The sequence below is a fragment of the Ambystoma mexicanum genome, chromosome 8 (assembly GCF_040938575.1).
Source record: "Ambystoma mexicanum isolate Mex_15411 chromosome 8, UKY_AmexF1_1, whole genome shotgun sequence".
In the NCBI taxonomy this organism is placed as follows: Eukaryota; Metazoa; Chordata; class Amphibia; order Caudata; family Ambystomatidae; genus Ambystoma; species Ambystoma mexicanum.
In genome coordinates, this window is record NC_090929.1 from 132032442 (window position 1) to 132049909 (window position 17468).

Below are 17468 nucleotides of genomic sequence, written 5' to 3' on the forward strand. Positions count from 1 at the left end.
AGTAAGAAGGAGGCACGGCATCCTTATTGCCTATCAGAGCCATTTTAAAGGAAACCAAAGATTAGAAAGGACGAGATAGTCTATCAGAAGGCCTAATTGAAGCAATGTTAAGATTACTCCTATTTGCGAAAAGCGAGCATCCCAGGGGAGTCAGATCCATCGGCCAAAGAACAGTGCTCTAAGAGAGGCATAACAAGCAGTCGTCAAAGCTAAGGGATGAATATACCAACCTAGCCCCGAGCAGACCCAACAATTGGTTTTGTTAAAAATGGCATGTGACGGATTCATAATCAACATTAAAGTATTGTTGTGATACTTCTCTCTATGCTGAGAGTCCCTAGGTGACAGAGTATGCAAATGTACAAAAGGAGAAAAACAGTAGGTGCAATTTCAGTTGGTAAAAGAGGCTCTAGAGGATAAATCTCCTTGATGTACCAAAATCCTAAAGCAGTTAATATAAAAACCCCAATTATTATCATACAAACACAGCAATACGTTTTCGTGGCCCAGGCACATTGTTCATTGTCCAAGTTGGTCGCCCCCTTATTTACAAGTCCAATACGAGCAGTACCGGTGGCAGGCATCGTAGTCTTCGGATGGAAACCCCAATGTTTGTTTCTGGCGACCCCCCCGGTCGCGCGGCTTCTTAGTCCTTCCCCAACCCTAGCCAACAGAATCCCCTTTCTCAAATTTGGGCAAAAGCAAATGTAACGCTCACCTGAGTCCCGCAGAGGCGCCGGTCTTGACTGGGTGAATGCCGTATCTTCAAAGGTGATGTGTAACACACGGTTGGCTCTTTGGGCTGGACCTCTGTGCACTGTATGTCTGACTCGAAGAGTAAGATGTCTGCAGATAGAAAATATGGGATTAATGAACTGGGGTTATTGGGTGCCTCTCTCCTCTTCCCTTTCTCTTCTCCTGTAGAACCCCAAAGGTTAACGCCCTCACCTTAGGTAAGTGAACGCCGAGCTCTCCATCTGCCTCGGGGCAGGGTGCCGTAACCAGTTTCTTCACTGGATAAGGGTGCTGGCCTCTTGACCTCAGAGGACTGCTGTCCGTCGTTAACTGCACGAACGGTAAGTTCTGGGCACTTCAAATGTCTTAAAAGTCTTTTGTAATGATATCTCTTGTTTTGCAGGGTTCCGGCGATGGCGGATGGCGGGCTGATGAGAGTTGAGGATCGAACCCGCGTGAGGAATAGAAGCGCCTGGAAGCACGTAAGTAAGCGCTTGTAGCCTGCTTCACGATGCGCACTAACTGTCCCTTTTATCTTGCAGGTACAAGTTCTGAGCTTTAGAGAAGCTGAAGGGTGCTGGAATACCCACTGGATTCGGCGTGGGAAGGAGTAATGGCACGTGAGTAATAAAGTTGCCCAATGTCTTTAAACGCACCTTCTTTTGTCTTTCAGATGCGGGATGCAGCGCCGAAGGCCTCCGGAGCGTGCGAAGAGCTGGTAAGCTTTTGTCTTTCAGATGCCGGAATGCAGTGCGAAGACCTCCGGAGCATGCGAAGAGTAGGTAAGCATTTGTCTTTTAGATGCCGGAATGCAGCGCGAAGACCTCCGGAGCATGCGAAGAGTAGGTAAGCCTTTGTCTTTCAGATGCCGGAATGCAGCGCGAGGCGTTGGTGACAGCCGATGGACCAGGTAAGAGATGCGCTGCCACTGAAGACCGTAGTGCTAACCTGTTCTTTCTTTGTCTTTACAGGTGCTGCTGAAGACTGGATTCCAGGATGGTAAGCCTTTGTTCCCTTAGGCCCAGGATCAGAAGCAGAAGACACGATGAGCGTTCTGCTGCAGAGAATGCAGAATAACGCAAAGCAAGATTCATCCATCGGGTGTGGTTTAAATAGCCTCCTGTAGTGCTTAGGTGTCTCCTTCCACAGCCACGCCTAGGTAAGAAAAGAGTTCCTGCTTTCCAGAAGAGTTCCAGTGTTCTGAACCTAGGGAGTGGCTCCTGCCCCACCCAACAGGAAAAGTAGTCCCAAACAGAAGAGGATCAGGGGTTCAACTGGCAGGTAAGTAAGCAGCATGGTCTGCTGCAGGTAAGTCCACCCAAGCATTATGAGCCCGGCGCTTCCAGCACTGGGACTGGGCATCTTTATGAGCCTGGTGCCACTGGTGCCAGGACAGGGTCCAAAAGGTCCCAATTGGGACTGGCTGGCACTCGGAACCGGGGTTATGGGTCTGCTTCCAAGGGAGTCGGGCAAGTCCTGATCTTTTGGAAGCAGAGATCATGACAGCCCCCCCCTCAAGGCCCCTCCCAAACCGGGCTTCTCCGGGGGTTTGGGCTTGTTAGGAAATGTTCGATGAAATCTTTTGATTAGACGAGGCGCGTGGACATATTCTGCAGGTTCCCAGGATCTTTCTTGGGGACCGTAGCCTTTCCAGTCAATCAGGTAAAATAGTTTAGATTTGGAGATCTTGGAATCCAGGATGCTTTTGACTTCAAACTCGAGTTCTCCATCAACTAGAATAGGTTTTGGAGATGTAGTTAGTCGGGTTTGAGGTTGCACGGTTTTTAATAGAGAGACGTGGAAGACCGGATGTATCTTCATGTGAGGGGGCAAGTCCAACTTGACCGCTACTGGATTTACTATGGTAGTGATGGAATAGGGACCAAGGTATCTTGGGTTGAATGTGTGTGGTCCTTTTAGAGGTAGATATTTGGTGGATAACCAGACTTGATCTCCTACTTGATATTGGGGGGCTTCCTTCCGATGTTGGTCTGCTCCTTTCTTGTATTGTTCTTTAGCCCTTTGAAGGTGAGAAACGGCTTCCTTAAAGGCTTGGGTGATTGTACAATGCAGGTGGTCTACTGCTGGTGTTCCAAGATCTTGGAGTGGATCCAACTCCGAGGTTCGAGGGTGACTACCGTATAAAAGAAAAAACGGGGTCTTCCCAGTTCCCGAGTGGACAGAGTTATTGTAGGCATATTCGGCTATCCAAAGGATATCTTTCCAAGTTTTTTCAGTTTGTTGTAGCATGCAGCGCAAATACTGTTCCAGAGTTTGATTCGTCCTCTCGGTTTGTCCGTCGGTTTGAGGGTGGTGGCTGGTCGAAAGTCTCACATCAATTTGAGCCGACCGACAGCAACTTCGCCAAAAATGAGAAATAAATTGACTACCTCGATCCGAAATTAGAACTGAAGGAAAACTGTGCAGTCGGACGATGTTTTTGAGAAATTCTTGGGCCAGAGTTGCTGCTGTTGGTAAGCCTTTGAGTGGAATGAAATGCGCCATCTTGGAGAATAGGTCCACGATTACTAGGATCGTATTGTATCCGGAGCATGGAGGTAGATCAGTGATGAAGTCCATAGAAAGCGTATGCCAAGGGCGAGGCGGGATGTCAATAGGGCGTAAGAGGCCGGCTGGTTTTTCCTTTTGACTCTTGTTTTGGGCGCATACTCCACAGGACATTATAAAGTCTCTGATATCTTTTTTCCAAGACGGCCACCAGAAGTAGCGCTTGATCTTTTCCGAGGTCTTGGTCATACCGGGATGTCCTTCCATTAAAGAATCGTGATAACAAGAGATTACCTTTTTCTGTAAATCTGTGCTGGGCAGGTATAACCGTTCTTGGAAATATAATAGGTTGTCCTTCACCGTAAAGTCCTTTCCCTGCAGATGCCAATTCTGTATGTCTGCTGGAGTTACCAGTAGCCTGGCTTTATCCTTAACTTCCTCTATGGATTGTGTGGCGATTACACCTAGAATTCTTTGTTCGGGAATGATAGGTACAGGTTTAGGATTGATCAAATGTTCTTCCACTCCCATCCGAGAAAGGGCATCAGCTTTACCGTTTTTTGTACCAGGTCGATAGGTAATTATGAAGTCAAACTCGGCAAAGAATAGTGCCCAACGGAGTTGCCTAGAGGATTGAGCTTTTGCAGTTTTCAAATATTGCAGGTTTCGGTGATCTGTAATCACAGTAACGGTGTGTCGGGCCCCAGAAGATAATGCCGCCAAGCCTTAAAGGCGGACTTGATAGCTAGAAGTTCCTTATCAGTAATAGTGTAATTGATTTCAGGAGGCGAGAATTTGCGGGACCAAAATGCCACGGGATGCAACTGATTGGTTACTGGGTCCTTTTGTGATAGAACTGCCCCCATGGCAAGACTCGAAGCATCAGTTTCAACGATGTAGGGGAGTTCTGGGCGAGGATGTTTTAAGATCGGTGCAGAGATAAATCTAGTCTTCAAATTCTGGAAAGCTTGTGCCGCCTCGGTAGACCATTCAAAACATTTGTTTTTCTTTAACAAGGCGGTGATGGGCTGGACTATTCGAGAGAATTCGGGGATAAACCTGCGGTAAAAGTTAGCGAAGTCTAACATGCTTTGAACACCTTTTACAGAGGATGGCGATGGCCATTTGAGAATTGCATCGACCTTCTTTGAATCCATACGCACTCCGCTAGGTGATAATATGAATCCCAAGAATTCAACTTCAGTCACGCTGAAAACACATTTTTCCAACTTAGCGAAAAGTTTGTGTTGACGCAATCTCTCGAGGACCATTTTCACGGGTTTCCGATGTTCAGTTTCCGGTGAAGAATAAACGAGGATGTCGTCAATGTAAACAACAACACACACATCTATGAGCTCTCTGAGGACATCGTTCATAAAATATTGAAAGGCGGCCGGGGCATTGCAAAGTCCGAAGGGCATGACCTGATATTCAAATAGCCCATACTTGGTGCGGAAGGCCGTCTTCCATTCATCGCCCTCTTTTACTCGTACCAAGTGGTAGGCTCCTCTAAGATCCAGCTTTGTATATATGCATGCTTTTCTGACTTGGTCCAGGAGTTCAGGGATCAAAGGTAACGGATATCTATTATTAACGGTGATCTGGTTCAGGGCGCGATAATCTATACAAGTTCTAAGGTCCCCTTCTTTTTTTGGAACGAAGAACAAATCTGAGGAAGCAGGGGACTTGGAAGGACGAATAAACCCATTCGCTAGGTATTGATCCAGGTATTGTCGGAGGTGAAGATTCTCAGGCTCGGTGAGGGCATACATTCTACTACAAGGAGGAGTAGATCCAGGTATCAGGTCTATCTGGCAGTCATAAGACCTATGAGGAGGTAGAGAGTTAGCCTGATCCTTCCGGAAAACATCTTGGAATTCTAGGTATTCAGGAGGTAACTGGGGAGCCTCCGAGGAAATTGCTGCCAGTGCAACACCAGGTCGAGGGTGACAAGTAGAGACACATTCTGGAGGAAACTGAACCGTTCTTGCTCGCCAATCGATCTGAGGATTGTGCTTCTCTAACCAAGGAATTCCTAGAATAATCTGGAACTGAGGGGCCTTGATCACATCGAACACGATCTTCTCATGGTGTCCATCTTGACTTACTAGCATCACTTCTTGGGTGGTATGCGTTACTGGTCCGGAGGCTATCTCCGTACCATCCACCGTAGTAATGACGTCCTTTACAGCCTTTGGACAAAGAGTCAGATTCATCCTCAAAACCATTTCATGATCCACATAATTGCCGATGGCACCGCTGTCGACGTAAGCTTCAAACGCATGTAAACGATCCGGATGTTCAGGGCTAATGAGGGCCATAGGTATCACGAAATGCGAGGTCACGGAACTGGTTTTAACGCTCAGCAAGAGGACCTCTATTCTTGTCCGGCGAGGTCGTTTCCCTGCTCAGAGTTTGTGACCCTGGTAACTGCAGCTCCTACTGCCTTCTTGCTGGTTTCACCGGACAGACTCGAAGAAAGTGCCCCGAGTTTCCGCAATAGAGGCATAATTGCAGCTGTTTTCTCCTTTCCCGCTCCTTTTGTGTTAGTGGTCCTTTCAGGCCCCCTATTTGCATGGGTTCCCAGGAGTCTACTCCTTTGGTAGGAGTTGGTGGTTTGGAAAATACTCGAGCATCAAACTTGGAACGATCGGCCTGCCTGTTCTGCAGTCTGTGGTCAATTTGAACGACTAAGTCAATATAGTCCGAACAGTCTTGCGGGGGATTCACTACTTGGGCTAACACATCTTTGAGCTCTCCACGTAGACCTCTATAAAACAGCGTAATCCTTTTGTCCTCAGGCCATCGAGTTTCCACTATCAGTCTGTTGAAAGACGCAATATAAGCCAAAAGGTCTTGATTACCCTGTCGCAATGAAAGGAGCTCATTGTCCAAGGCCTGCCCCTGTGAATGTCTTGCAAACAGTTTTTCCATACTGAGCTGAAAAGCTTGAAAATCATGGAGAACCGGATCATCTTGATTAACTAGAGGGATCGACCAGTCTGCCGCATTGCCACTAAGGTACGAAAGCACGAAAGCTACCTTAGCTTGATCAGTTGGAAAGGCTGCTGGCCGGCATAAGAAGTGCAACCGGCACTGATTAATAAATACTGCAAACCTCTTTGGGTCACCAGAAAATCGTTCGGGCGGAGCCAGAGGTGCATTCCCAGGTAGGTTGATCTGTTGAAGGAAGATTTGCCCCTGATGCGGGTAACGGAGTTTGTCCGGCTTGTGACTGTAGCAATTGTCTAGCGAGATCGTCTGTTCGCTCCTTGGAAATAATCAGTTCCCTTCTTAGAGCATTCGTTTCCTGACGGGCTGCATGCACTTCTGCTCTTAGTTCCCCAAGTAACTGGGCTAGCTGGTCGGTATCCGAGGTTTCCATCGCGCCTGGGTGGGAGTTTTGCGGTAGGCTTTGCGTTCTGTAACGCTCACCTGATTCCCGCAGAGGTGCCGGTCTTGACTGGGTGAATGCCGTATCTTCAAAGGTGATGTGTAACACACGGTTGGCTCTTTGGGCTGGACCTCTGTGCACTGTATGTCTGACTCGAAGAGTAAGATGTCTGCAGATAGAAAATATGGGATTAATGAACTGGGGTTATTGGGTGCCTCTCTCCTCTTCCCTTTCTCTTCTCCTGTAGAACCCCAAAGGTTAACGCCCTCACCTTAGGTAAGTGAACGCCGAGCTCTCCATCTGCCTCGGGGCAGGGTGCCGTAACCAGTTTCTTCACTGGATAAGGGTGCTGGCCTCTTGACCTCAGAGGACTGCTGTCCGTCGTTAACTGCACGATCGGTAAGTTCTGGGCACTTCAAATGTCTTAAAAGTCTTTTGTAATGATATCTCTTGTTTTGCAGGGTTCCGGCGATGGCGGATGGCGGGCTGATGAGAGTTGAGGATCGAACCCGCGTGAGGAATAGAAGCGCCTGGAAGCACGTAAGTAAGCGCTTGTAGCCTGCTTCACGATGCGCACTAACTATCCCTTTTATCTTGCAGGTACAAGTTCGGAGCTTTAGAGAAGCTGAAGGGTGCTGGAATACCCACTGGATTCGGTGTGGGAAGGAGTAATGGCACGTGAGTAATAAAGTTGCCCAATGTCTTTAAACGCACCTTCTTTTGTCTTTCAGATGCGGGATGCAGCGCCGAAGGCCTCCGGAGCGTGCGAAGAGCTGGTAAGCTTTTGTCTTTCAGATGCCGGAATGCAGTGCGAAGACCTCCGGAGCATGCGAAGAGTAGGTAAGCCTTTGTCTTTCAGATGCCGGAATGCAGCGCGAAGACCTCCGGAGCATGCGAAGAGTAGGTAAGCCTTTGTCTTTCAGATGCCGGAATGCAGCGCGAGGCGTTGGTGACAGCCGATGGACCAGGTAAGAGATGCGCTGCCACTGAAGACCATAGTGCTAACCTGTTCTTTCTTTGTCTTTACAGGTGCTGCTGAAGACTGGATTCCAGGATGGTAAGCCTTTGTTCCCTTAGGCCCAGGATCAGAAGCAGAAGACACGATGAGCGTTCTGCTGCAGAGAATGCAGAATAACGCAAAGCAAGATTCATCCATCGGGTGTGGTTTAAATATCCTCCTGTAGTGCTTAGGTGTCTCCTTCCACAGCCACGCCTAGGTAAGAAAAGAGTTCCTGCTTTCCAGAAGAGTTCCAGTGTTCTGAACCTAGGGAGTGGCTCCTGCCCCACCCAACAGGAAAAGTAGTCCCAAACAGAAGAGGATCAGGGGTTCAACTGGCAGGAAAGTAAGCAGCATGGTCTGCTGCAGGTAAGTCCACCCAAGCATTATGAGCCCGGCGCTTCCAGCGCTGGGACTGGGCATCTTTATGAGCCTGGTGCCACTGGCGCCAGGACAGGGTCCAAAAGGTCCCAATTGGGACTGGCTGGCACTCGGAACCGGGGTTATGGGTCTGCTTCCAAGGGAGTCGGGCAAGTCCTGATCTTTTGGAAGCAGAGATCATGACAGCAAGCCCTTGATGATCCTTTCCTTCTTTAAATGCACAGTCGAACAGTGCCGTAGGTCTATTTTCTCCGCCGAAGATTATATCTGGTGGTTCCCGGTACTGTTTGATCTGGAAATAAGGTAACATCACTTCCTGAGGGAAGCAACGTATCAGGGGCAACGGAAGTTGCAGAATTCGGAGCAATGGTTTCCGGAAATCGCTTTTCCAAAGAACGTGGATACAAAATGGACGGTTCCCCAAGCCCCACGGGCTCAGAGAGATTCTTCGACTCACTCACAGTGCTATTTGCTGCTTCAGGATCGTCGATTGCAGGGTTAGCGAGGGGTTCTGCTTCTTCTGTAATATGCAGCGTTGGGTGAGGAAGTTTCTTGACATGCGTCGCATGATCCAATTCTTCTTTCCAGCCACCCGCACTGCCGTTTGGGTGATCAACAAAACCTGGAATGGTCCCCGCCAGCGAAACGCGAGGCAAGAGGACCGCTCGAATGCTCTCACCAGGACCCAGCTTCCAGGCCGGTTGTTGTGACCTGGGCCCTCGTAGCGTACAGGTAAAGCTGATCATACCTGATGATAAATGAAATACAGATTTTTAGTCAACTGGTTACAGCAGTCTGAAAACAGTACATTCTCAACACTTCTCAGTGCTTTAGGTTTCGGGAGACCCCAAATATTGGCAGGCCTCCCCATCACCACCTCAAATGGAGAGAGCCCAGTCTTAGTTTGAGGGGTAGGGTGCATGGCTAGTAACAAGACCGGTAAGGCGTCCGGCCATTTTAGTTTGGTGCCGGCACACGTCTTAGCGAGCTTGTTCTTTAGGATACCGTTATGTCTCTCTACCAACCCGGCACTTTAAGGATGTCTAGCCGAATGAAATCGCTTATCAATATGCAGTGCCGTACATATCTGCAAAATTACAGCAGCAACAAGATGTGGACCATTGTCCGACCAAATGACTCTTGGCAACCCAAACCGCGGAAAATACTCCTTTATCATAATTTTCGCAGTGGTCATGGCTGTAGCATCTTTAACAGGGAAAGCCTCAACCCATTTACTAAAGGCACAAATGACCACAAGGACATATTGCAAGCTATTGCACCTCTCCATCTCAATAAAATCAAAATGATTCACTTCAAACGGGACAGAAGGAGGCCCAAAGCTACCCCTTGGAGTTACTGTCCCCTTCCCCACATTGTTCTGTAGGCAAATGATGCAATTTTGGACATAATGCTGAGCAATTTTCGAAATCTTATCATTTACCCAAACTTTCTCTAACATTTTCGTGATCTGTTGAGCACACACATGTGTGGGACCGTGTGCCATAGTAACCATCATGACTATGTAGGCATTAGGAAGTAACCATTTCCCTTCAACTGTGTCCACCCAACAACCATCATCATCTAATTTCCCCAGGCCTTCAGCCCATTTCTTAGATTCTTCCATTGTGACATCAGCTTGGATATCCCGCACAGACCCAATATCCTCGTCCATTACATAGGCATCCCTAGTTTCTCTTAGAGCATACATTTCTGTGTGAAGATCTGTGGCCGTTTGTCTGGATATCTGATCAGCGAAAGCTTTCCCCTTTCCTACATCATCTGTGATCTTGTGGTGCGCTGCGCATTTCATAATCGCTAACTGACTAGGGAGCGCGAGCGCCGAGAGCAATTGTACTATCAGGGGACCATGCTGAATCTTGGTCCCATGTGAAGTTAGAAACCCTCTCTCTGACCAAAGTCTCCCAAAGTTGTGAGCCACTCCAAAAGCATACTGACTGTCAGTATATATATTCACCGTTAGCCCTTCGGAAAGCTCACAAGCTCGGGTTAGTGCTATAATCTCTGTGGCCTGCGCGGAGTTATGCGTAATTCGCTTGGTCTCTACAACCGTACTTAATGTAGTGACTGCATAAGCAGCTGTGGATGTACCATCCGAAAATTTGAAGCAGGAGCCATCACAAAACAGCTCCCCTTGTGCATTATCCAAAGGAGTGTCCTTAAGATCAATCCTGCCCTTCGTTTCTTGTTCAGTAGTATACAGGCAGTCATGTGACTCATCATCACCGCAAACAGTATTTTGCGGGAAAGGTAGGAGTTCAGCCGGATTAAGGACACAACACCTCCTAATTTGGATGTGGGGAGCAAACAAGATCAATTCATATCTCGTCAATCGTGCAGATGTGAGGTGCTGCGTTTGGGTTTTGTTCAATAGAACATCTACATAGTGAGTGCCATCAGGGTTAGATCATGGCCTAGGACCATTCCCTCACTCTGCATTACAGACGAGGCAGCAGCAGCGACAGCTCGCAAACATCTTGGCAAAGCGCATGCGACAGGATCAAGGGCGGAAGAGTAGTAACCGCACGGCCTATTCTTCCCTCCATGTTCCTACGTTAATACAGCCAAAGCACATCCATCACATTCATGCACAAACAACACAAAGGCCTTGTTGTAATTTGGTGTACCCAAAACCGGTGCAGAGCACAATACAGTCTTGAAAAGCTCAAATGATTGTTGATGTTCCGATTTCCATGGCAGTGGCGAAGAAATGCCCTTCCTTGTCAAGGCCAACATCGGTTTTATCACTAGTGAAAAGTTCGGGATCCATAACCTACAGTAAGAAGCCATACCTATTAAGGCTCTGACTTCCTTCTGTGTATTTGGGATAGACATGCCAGAAATGTGTTTTATTCTTTCAGGTGTCAATCTTCTTCCCTCCTTTGACAGTAGGTAGACTAAATAGGCGACCTCCGGGCAACAATATTGAAACTTTTTAAGCGAAGCTTTGTGACCATGCTTAGCTAGATGGATGAGCAACAATACAGTGCCCTCTTTACAAGAGCTCTCAGAATCTGCTGCTAAAGCAAGTCGTCAACATACTAAAGCAGCGTACAAGTAGGAGGTAATTCAAGAGTATCAAGCTGTTCTTTCAAGGCCCTACTATAAATGCTAGGACTCGGTGTAACCTTGAGGTGCACGAGTAAATGTGAACGAGCGTCCCCCTAAGGTGAACGCGAACAAATATCTACTGTCCTAGTGTATAGAACAAAGCATTCTTCAGGTCCACAACACTGAAGTTAGAAGCCATAGCTGGAATCATAGTTAATATTGTCGTCACATCAGGCACAATTGGAAATTGCAGAGCGACAACTCTATTGATGGCACGCAAATCAATTATAAAATGAAACGGAATGGCATTATCGCCTTTTTTGTACACGGGTAAAATCGGACTATTGCACAAACTTCCTGTAATCTCAATCACCCCACGATGCACAAAATCGGAAACAATGCTCTTCAAAGCTCACTCACCTTCAACTGAGATCTTATACTGCGGGATGCGTGGCAGCTTAATACCATGTTTCAAAACTATTTTAACAGGCTCAATCTGTAGAACACCGACATCATTGTCGTCAATTGCCCATAAACATTCTGGTACATTACTGAATTCTGGTGGCAAAGGTCTAGTCAAAAATTGTGAAACAGAAAACTGCTGTGGTGAAATCGTCAAACGCACTCCATCAGACAAACAATGAATTACCGCATTTAATTCCTTCAACAAATTCAACCCCAACAAAGTTTCTCCACAATTCGAACTCAAAAGAAATGGACTGTGGTCCGTAAAGGGACCCAAAGAAATAGGTACCGGTGAAGAAACCGGACAAACGACTGGTGTGCCAGAAAACCCTACGGAGAAATTGGTTTGCCCTGACAGTGGAATGTTTGGAACCCGAGAATGATCAATGGAGCACTTCTGTGCTCCAGTGTCTATCAAGAACTGATGTTTCCTATTTCCCACTACCATTTCAACGTAGGGACCTTTCTGACTAATGGGAATAGGTGTAGGATCCAAACCCTGCTTCAGGCAATCCTAACGAAACAGAATCCTCTCTGAGGAAGCTCCTCAGAGAGGTAAGCAGCAGAAGGGTGATTGAATATGTTTCTAGTATCCACACTCGAAGTCTGATTGTCCTGTGAAAAAGGTTGCTGAGGACCTCTACCAAGGCCCCCCACACCGGGGCGACCTCTGGGTCGTCTACCCATACTCCCAAATGTGTTATTCGACCTCTTTCGAAGGACGGGGCATTGTGCACGCCAATGACCCTCCTGGCGACAATAGGCAGACTGGTTAATGTTCACAGGACCCAAGGGCACGTTCCCTTGTGGAACATATTGAACTCTAATCTGCGAACTACCCCCTATTGGGCCTCTAACAATTTGTTGTAACAATACTTTAGTCTTTAAGTCTCCTTTTCTCTTCTTGACTCTATCTTTTTCATTATTGACACGGTTCTCGTAGTACTGAGCCATGTGCAGTACTTCTGATTGGGATTTCGCCTGCCAAGCGTTCTCGGAAGACATAATCCGTGACTGGATGTCAGGCAGTAATCCACGCACGAATGTGTCCACAAATAACCTTTTCCCAGACTCTGTGCCTAAATGCTGTCCACTGAAGTCCGAGAATACTTGTTCGAACCGATTAAAGAACTCGGTGGCACCCTCAGATTTTCCTTGGACACAGGTGGTAAGCTTGTCCCAAATAATTCTTTTTTCGGGAATTATAGTTTTTAATTTTGCAATGATTCTGTCAGGCAAAGTAAGTGTCACCTGAGGCGGTCTCTCACCAGCTGGCCTTTCCCCGTCAAGCCTAGTTATATTAGCCCACGTGTCTCCCAACCCATGTGCATCATCTATTGTTCTAACCTGCTTCCACAAATCTACGGGCAGGAGTACAGGGAATAGCAAGTCAATATCGCCTAGGTTGAACATTGAGGACTGCAAGACGGACTCTATCTCTTTATAGAATCCTGTCGGATTTTTCCTAATGTCGGGAATAGATTGCCTAATAGTGTTCACTTCCTGTCGCGAAAACGGGACGTGAACAAACTGCAATACATAATGTGCGGGAATGTCCACAGCAGCTGTACCCGCTGCAACATTAGCAGGAATCTCAACTTTTGGGACAAATGTCGGAGGTACCTCTCTCATAGGCAACTGAGATAAAGGCAGCTCCGAATGCTTACTAAGCAACAGAGCTAAGTCGAGTTCTAAAGCAGTCGAAGAAGTGTCAAGTGAAAAAGCTCTCTTATAAATACCCAGTAACTCTGTGGGACAACTAACCTTCTCCCTCACATATTCATACTGCAGGTACTCTACCATAACCTGAATCACCTTCCTCTGCATTTCTAGCGTATATTGACTGTATGTGTCATATACCTCAACTGGAATTATCGATAAATCCGAATTCCATCTAATCGCATCTTTTGTACAAATTTGCGCTTCCTCAGATGCCCATTTACGACACGGAAGAAATTGTTTCTGTACATACATACTCTCTTCTTCGTCATCCTCATTCCGTAACTTTTCCAAATCTCTCCTATACTCAAATAACCTCTCGACATGCTCATGTACTTTCTCCACAGTGTCTCTTGAAAGTGCTAAAGTATTCAGATCCCTCAGCCCTTGTGGGAAATCCGCATTATTTAATTTACCCCACATTACACATAAATTGCCTATCCCTAAACCTTCAATGAAAACATTTTTCTCAGGAAAATGATCCATATTAGACAGTGTGGCAAAAACATTAGCTCGATCATCTCTCTCCATACAATGCTTAGCCCATGCAAACAAATCCCGCTTCTTATCTACAGGGACAGTGTTACGAGTAACAACCTTCGACCCCGCACCTCGATCAACTATAGTCAGTTCGGAACCACTCGGGAGTGGAGGTGCAGGCAGATTCAATGCAGGTGTTATTACTGGTGCAATGGGAAGAAGTGGTAGAGCAGGCAGAGGAACAACAGCCGGAAAAATAGGAACAGCAGGTTGAGCAGGGAGAGCAGGAATAACAGCAGGAAGAGGAAAAGCAACAGGAAGAGGATCATACGGAGGTGGTGCAGAGGCACCAAGCCTTCGCTCGTTTAACAATTTGTCAAGAAACTCGTCAGAAACATGAAGGTCTTTAGAAGGATAGATTTTCTGAATACGGAGTGAGAAAGCCCTATCCATATCCCTAACTGACTCAAACTGTTTGTCCTGATCATATAACAACGCCTTTTCAGCATTCGTTTTATGACGGCGTGCATTTTTTTCCCTACTCTTAAGCTGCTGCAACGCTTCTTTTTTCCAATTCTGCAGAACATCAAATGCTGCGGGTCTGGCCTTTTTCTTTAACAAGACCGACTCTAAGTATTCAATACGAGGGATCTCAAAACTACCATTGATTGGCCACTGAAGTTCAGAGGCATGTCTGGTTTGTCTGTGCCAAATATCATTAAATACTACACTTCCAATGCCATGCTTACAATACATAGTAAACGCCGGCGACCCCTCCTGTGGTGCCGGGCGGCTAAATTCCAAAGATTGTCGATCGCTGCGGAATAATGCCCTAAAGCAGCTAGACAATTTCCCAGGCATTTCTCAAATACTTGGTGTTACCTGGTCAATAATTGTGTCTGCAGATACAATGCGCCAAATTCAAACTGTCAGGGTTAAATTAAGAGTCGGGTCACGACTCACCTGACCAAACCTAAGGAGGACCGTACGGTTTATCAAAGAACTTACCTAACGAATGTTACCTTGTGTTTGGTGATTTCGGCAAATCTGCCTGCCTCAAAAGTGGACCCTCGTCAAGATGCCGTCTCAGACCACACGGCTATCATCCAAGGATCGGATCGTGCAGCGCTGTAGAGGTGTCGCGTCTCATTCAGTCGGGCCCGTAGTATCACACCGTCCGATCAGGCGCCAACTGTGAAAACAGAAAAATAATATGAGGCCGGGAAGCCCAAAGGAAACACGCCAAACACTGGTTACAAAGGAACATACAAAGTACTTTATTTTAAGGTCAAGCAGTGACAAAGTCAATGACAGATCGGATAGCTATCGGCCCTCAGTACAACACAACAAACTTCAACGGGGTTCGATGTATTGAGTGAGAGACTGTACATTGGGACAATCAGGCTTTTATACATTTCTCCAGCCTTTTGTCCAACCCCTTCGTGGGTTAACCATTCCATGAATGTATTACTGGTCTAGGGTCTCTGCCAGGTCAACTTTTAATATATACATCAGTATGCGCATAGATCAGTTCCGTTGATACAGGTAATCCATTTACACACAGGTCAACAGAAGGACAAGGTCTCAGTTTGCGACCCTAACAAGTGGCCTGCAGGCAAGTTATACATTAGCTGTACTGAGATCATGATGACTAGATTCTGTTCGGAATGGCATCATCCACCATTTTGATGTACAGGGTGACTTTTACACAGCAAGAGAACTTAAAATGGCGGCTTGATTCAAGATGGCAGCTTACATCAATTTCTAAGGTCAAGACCTTGCCGTAGAGAGTTATTCGCGTACAGTTTTAAGCGACTTGGCGTAGGCCAATATACATACAATCGTTACAATAGGAGGCATAATTTAATATCCAGTTTGACAGATTGACTCAGACACCTAATAACTAAAATCGAAAATTATATATTTCCACCAGGAACTGCCTCTATTGTACTCAGTGGGGGTGGGGTTGCGGATGCAGCCATGACTTGAATCGTGGTGGTGCTGCCCGGGGTTCACTAGCGGCTTATGCCAAGTCTGGATGGGGTATCCAGCTTGACCTGGCGAGCAAAGAGACGGGTGTGAGGTTCCTCCTGGTACTTCAGAATGTGTGGTGGATGGAGTCCCCGAATAGTCATAGTTTCATGTAATGTGTATTTCAGTGACTGTACCCTTGCAACATGACACTGTCCGTTCTCAGCAATGCACAGAGGACAGGTAAGCCCCAAATATGTGCTAAGGGGCAGGTTTGCATGTGTAGGGCACAGCAACATGCATGGTTGCAATTTTGCGGTGATGGACGAAGTGATGTGTTTACCTTTCCTGAGCGGTATGGAATCTGTGTTAATGTTGAGGTGTCATGCCTCGTGACGATCTCCCCTTGCCTAGGTGGCTGTCCCTGGCCCAGAAGAAGTGAACTCACATGTGACCAAGTGTTCCAGGCTACAGCATCCCTACATCCAAGCGGATACGTGTGCTTGCATGTGCATGTCCCTACGAGTACCCTAGCGACACTCTACTCTTAGCCCAGCATGGACGCAAGTGCCATGTGCCTCCTGGACCGGGGTAGCCACACATCTGACTTCAGCAAACCCTCTGCATGCATGCCAACGTGCCCATTGTGATTCATGCCGCGCTTGTTTTATGTGATATGATATGATAGGTTATTTATAACACGCTTAATACCCAGAGGTTTCTAAGCACGGACCCGGGGATCGAACCTGTGTTGGGGTCGAACCTATGTTAGGCCGTATAGTCTTGTTTCCAAGGCGAGCATGTTGCCCCTAAGCTATCCTCCCGTGACCAGGTGCTGCCTTTGCATTCTGGGACTTTTACTGCAGAATTGATTGTTGAAGGAAAGCAGCATTGCAGTCCCTGACTCCTGGGGCAGTGCGCATAGGGCAACTCGTTTGCTTCCTTGATATGACAGAGGCATACGCTTCTGTTCTGCAATAGGCCAGGTCACTGGCTTCACGTGACACACACGCCCCATCCTGCCTGTCGCTATCCCGATGCATAATTCTATAGGAAAGCCCCATTTTCCATGGTGCCGCCATGGTGTGGCAAGTGTAGGCAGCCATCTGCATGTTTTGCTGTTTTACGTTAGTCCATGCCCTACAAGGCATGTTTTATTGCTACATATTAAATACAGCTTACATGCCCACCTTTGCTCCCAGAAATGCACGCTTCCTTGATACGCCTGGAGGAAACTCCATGTATGACATTTCACACTGCCGTACTTCCACTCCACAGAGGTACAGACAGCCGCCTCTCTAGAACAGAGTCAACTGTGTGCCCCCAGAGTGGGGTCATTGGTCACTCTACTTATTTTAAGGATTGCTGCTTGGGTGGGGGGTGTTGCCTCAGCACAGGGGGCTACTGGAAGGGGAGGTTCTCAAATGCTCTGACCGTAGTACTATGTTCCAGAAAACATGTCAAGTGAAAAGCACACATCCCCGGCAGCGTGAGGCCCAGCGCAATATGTTCCACGTGCGCCACGGTCATGACAGCCATGTGGGCCCCATCGCCTCTGCATGATGTTACCCAGATGTATGTACACTGGTCACTGGCGTGACAGGGGCCCCCGCAGCCCCTGCGGTGCGGGGTCCACGCCAGCACATGTCCTGGGAGGGGGCCCCACTGGAGGAAAATATATATATATATATATATATATATATATATATATATATATATATATATATGTTTCCCAAAAAATATATTTTT

At 47.1% G+C, this 17468-nt stretch overlaps 1 long non-coding RNA gene across 2 annotated transcripts in view; it reads right to left on the reverse strand.

The window, feature by feature from the left end:
- LOC138471704 (uncharacterized) overlaps positions 1-17468 on the reverse strand; it is a 57166-nt gene that overhangs the window by 28949 nt on the left and 10749 nt on the right. For both annotated transcript variants that reach the window (XR_011268494.1, XR_011268495.1), the window contains exon 2: positions 14757-14940. This is a non-coding gene — a long non-coding RNA (uncharacterized lncRNA). The remainder of the gene's footprint in view (positions 1-14756; positions 14941-17468) is intronic.